Consider the following 5,000-nt stretch of genomic DNA (forward strand, 5'->3'; position numbering starts at 1 on the left):
AGTAGATTACTATGTAGATCTATACACAATACGCGTCGACATTCATGTGGGCGCTATGACCGAAGGGTTAAGCCGTCTGCCTTAGAGGGCTTGTCGGAATCAACGCTGTGTGTTCGAATCCTGATTCCGCCAGTATTTTTTTTCTGTCTTTGCATTACAAATAATAAATGTCCAATCCACATCCACCCCCCCCCCCCTTCCCTTTTTTTTTATCTTCAAATAAATGTTTTTCTCTCTCTCTCTCTCTCTCTCTCTCTCTCTCTCTCTCTCTCTCTCTTTCTCTCTCTCTCTCTCTCTTTCTCTCTCTCTCTCTCTCTTTCTCTCTCTCTCTAGCAAATTGTCATATTCATTCCCACTCCAATCTCAAAAGTATTTCTAAAAAGAATAAGTGATTAAAGGCAAACAAACAAAAATATTCAGAGAGCAACCAAATGGTCAGATAGAGAGAAATAAAAACAATATATGTTTTTAAAAATAAAAACAATTTTAAGAAAATCATGCTCAGAACTGGAACAAGGCCAAACAAAAAAGGAGAAAAGAATAGACTCGCTCAAAAAAAAAAAGGGAGCGATCGTATTCTAAACTGTGCAGCTAAAAGGAACTAAATGAAACCCACTGAGCTATCTATCCACACCGATATCGGTGTATCATCAAATTCATATATGAGCTAGATAATTTTCCACCATCTTTGCTTCTTTGTTTTGATAGTTATTTTCATATCTGATTTGAATAATATGTTGTTGGATCTAGTTTTGTGGAAGTGTGATAATAAATTGTATTGCTTTGTTTGAAGGAGACGGAAAACAACAGGTGTGGTTGGTTTTGGGGATGAACAACACCTAGGCCTAGGTATTCGTCCGCGAAATAAACAAATTCCCGGCCATCATTAATATCCCCAAAATTGTAGTCAGAATAAACAAATTATAGAAACAAAAGAAGATCAATAAAGTTAACAGGTAGGTAGGTAGTGAAAATTTCTGCCAAATTGATAAATGTGTCTGCCAATAACGAAAAGGCCAGGCTTTTAGTTATTGCCAGACAGGGTCTGCCAATAATCAAAAGTGCAGGTTTTTTATTATTGCCAGACAGGTGTCTGCCAATAATCAGTTTTCTTTATTGGAAGACATGTCTGAGAATAACGACAGCCTTACCAATAATATGACCAAGGGTACTCGTATAAGAAATTCATTTCAGATAAACAACGAGACCATGACTATGACTGACTCTCGTTCTGGATTTCGAACCTTATTGTAACCACACTGGTTTTTAAATTGTTACCTGAATCACCAAAGCTATAACTTATACATCGCCAATAATGTTTTTCCCATTATGACCCCCAGTTGTTTTTATTATTAGTTAAGCGTAATCAGGTGGGTGCATCACCCGTATTATTGTTGTATGTTCTTGGAATCACAACACGACCTAAATTACGTCCAAGAGTTCCAAATCGGTAATGAAGCACCTGAATGGCATGCTCTTGAAAAGGGCATTTTGCACTCAGTTCCTTCTGCACACCTAGTTTTGGTGGAAAGTACTTTGCATCAGACTGTTCAAAGGGAAGCAAACAATTCTTACTTTCTTTTTAACACTTCTGAATTCTAGCTCCATGGACGTTAAACAATAGTCTCTGTTTATAAGAACGGTCCTCTGGAATCAAGCAGATGTCGATGTTCAATACTTGTTAAACAATAAAAATAACTTTTTCCTCTTAGTTTCCAAATGCATACATAATGGCATACACCAAAGTGCGGGCTTGATCCTTTCATTTCTCTTTTTTTCCTTTTTAAATTTTTTTAGAATGACCAAACTCTTTCTTTTCTGCCACAACATACGGCATCATTATGTTTTTGGTGTGGGACAAGGTGAAGAATCTTGTGATTGTTCCTTATTTGACTGTGATTAGATTCACCTGTTTATGACAACCTCTATTTCTCTGAACTGGTTCCGACTTTGTTCCTGGCCTTTAAGTTGAAGATAAAGTCTGGTTGCTATAATTGCTTGGTTAACAACTGAGGTTGTTGGTGTAGAGTGTAGGTAAGTAGCAATGAATAGAATTGTCAACAAATGCGTACATGTACTCAAGAAGGTCACAAAGAAAACTCGTCAACCTAGACTCCATTCCCAAAGTTGTAAGAACACAGAACTCTTAACACACAATGACTTTTGGAATTGATGAATCATTATGACCCCATCTGGTGACTGTCTGATCCCTCCCTTCCGCTACCCTGTTCAGCACTGTGTCAACGTCACCACAAGTGGACAACATGTCCATCCCTAACTCTGCACCCAACCCGTACCTTTGCAATGAGCTGCCAAACCTCCCTTTTGTTATAACTTAGGATTTTTTGACAGATGTGCATTGTCCTATTATCACTGAGTTATCATTTGTTTTGTGCAAGGGAAGTTATGATGGAATAGTGTGATGCAAGCTATATTTACTCGAAGAGAGTTTTGATAGTTTCTGATTATTCTTTTCAGTCATTTACTTATTTTCTTCTATTTCTGAGGTTTTTGAGAAAAGGGTAGAAAATTGAGCGTGCTTATGTGGACTTATAAAGGGGTAAATTTGTATAGTAAAAATTCTATTTCATGCCCCAGACATGCTAATAGTAAATAGGTGGATCATGCTTATAAACAGAGACCACTGTACTTATACGTCTACTGATGCTGCTAATGTCTTATCAAGCAACAATTTATTTACAGTCTGAGATGTTCTTGTCAAAGACATATTTTTCAGTAGGAGATGTGTTAATCTTCTTTATATTAACAACTCAGTCTTGAAATTTAGCATCTCATTTCTTTGTGTTTATTTTTGAAATCCCCAAAGTCCATATCTTAAAGAGCCATATGTTTCCGTATATTCTATAGCACTAGTTTATGGTTTCATAATGGTCCCAGTCGCTCAATTGTTAGACCACTGACCTTATAAGCAAAGGGAACTGATATCAACCTCAGGTGCAATTGAGAGTTTTACTAACCTCGGTCTTTTAGATATGGGTGGGGCAGTACTTTGCTCAAGAATAGCAATTTAGCTATAGAAAGCATCAGTCAAAGCCGGTAAATGGAAAACCACTTAACAAACAATTGGTCTGTGATGCAAGGTTTTCCATATATAGTCCAAGCCGGTATTGGAGACGCTGCTTAATTGAGACAGCCTCTTTATTGGGATGATTCCTAGGGAAAGGAATTATTTCTATATAAAAATGTCATATATTTTCCAATTCACATCCGCTTAATTGGGACGGCCCACCGCTTATTGGTAACAGAATTTGACAATGACCGTCCCCAATAAAGAGCTTTTTCGTTGTCTTCAATCATTTAAAACGATGGTTCATAAAATGCAAATTAGTCTAACAGGATGGTCAACCGAATGTGTGGTCTTACCGTTCATCACAGAGATTTGAACAATAGTATTTACCCATATTCCCTGTTATTGTCTATCATGACAGCCAATCAGATATGTGGTCGAACCATTTGTCATAGTCATCACAGAGATGTGAACAATAGAATTTACTCGTATCCCTTATCAGTGTCATCGACTGCCAACATCATATTCATGGTCATGTCCACTATGCTAGAATGCAGGTGAACTGACCAATGGTGCGATGGGTAATGGCTTTGTTTTTTCAAGGCTGTCACCATCAAATAGATTGTTTATTCAATAAGATGAATGGGTAGACAATGGATTCTTAAATCAGTTGCTTACTTATGCATCCGTTATGAGTGGCATATTCATTAATTGTTTTGTGCAAAAGTTGTATTGCCAGTCACAAGTCTGGATAAATACAGAATGGACTATGGTAAATCTGAAAAATTGCTCAAATTTATGGTCGCCGCTTAGTTGGGAAAATTTGTCAGGGACCGAGTTGTCCCAATAAACAGCCTTGAACTGTATGCCACTTAACTGGTACAATTTCAGATGTTCATCAAACTTTGTTGGAAATTACCTTTTCAATTGACCCCCCCCCCCCCCCCCCCCCCCCCCCAAAATAATGTTGTCCTGCTGTTAAGATGAATAAGAATTTAATTATTTCATGTCTGTAAATAAACAGAGAGTCTATTAGTTCATGACAGTATAAAATCTGTTTATCACTGAATACCAATGTGCACATTGTAACAGGTCTGATAAATGAACACTAATATGGGCTTGTTTTAACTTTGTTGTAATGGACAACATTTTGCAATGTTTTGAGAGCAATTCATTTACACAGCAATTAGCCCATAACAAGTTTTGTTATGAGACTTGCAAATAAGTTTTCATCGCTTAAGTCGCATTACTTTTGTGTACGATTTGCTGTAGTATACAGCTTTCTCATATGGAACAACGATTAATTAACAATGGCATATTTAATAATTCAGTATATTGTTTGATTTTGATGAAGCTTGAAATTGCAAAGTACTTCGAAAACTATGGTGTAACAGGCTTCATGTTTCATTAATTCATATTGCATGTCCCAGGGCAAGAGTGTAGCAAGAGTTCCATTTAAATGTGTTGTCGTTAGAAATGATCACTCATTCTCCTAATTTCATTTAATGTCTACCTGAATGTAATGTTAACCATTTGTACACCCTTCAGTGAGGCATAATGAGATGCTGTTGCCAAGACATTTCGTGAAGGTGAATAGATGATCCATCAACCATATGATTGAGTGGAATGCGTGTCCAATGATTCCCTGTTCTGTCCACGAAATTGTTTTGTCTGTTTCTTGTGATTTCGATTGTAAGTTCTTATTTCGTAGGATAAAGATATTGTGTCCGACATAACTTTTGCTTAATTTTTCCATTAAAGTCTTGAACAAATTTTCATTTGGCTTTAAAAGATTCTGCTATTCAGCTTGTCTTGACTCATTTCATATAAGCATGTAGTTACAGTGTTTCTAGAGAAGTGACATACAGCTGCTGTTGTTATTATTTAGAGCTTTTGTACAATTTTTCTTTGTGATCAATGAGTGCAAGGTTGGTTTTCTTGTGATAATTTCAGCTCCTCTAAGTATCCATCA

General features: G+C 36.7%; 1 protein-coding gene across 1 annotated transcript in view; it reads left to right on the forward strand.

Moving 5' to 3' along the window:
* LOC144967910 (apoptosis-stimulating of p53 protein 1-like) overlaps positions 1 to 5,000 on the forward strand; it is a 119,559-nt gene that overhangs the window by 885 nt on the left and 113,674 nt on the right. The window lies entirely within an intron of this gene.

This window comes from Berghia stephanieae, chromosome 1 (assembly GCF_034508935.2).
Source record: "Berghia stephanieae isolate SIO BIC M18660-M18661 chromosome 1, UCSD_Bste_1.3, whole genome shotgun sequence".
In the NCBI taxonomy this organism is placed as follows: Eukaryota; Metazoa; Mollusca; class Gastropoda; order Nudibranchia; family Aeolidiidae; genus Berghia; species Berghia stephanieae.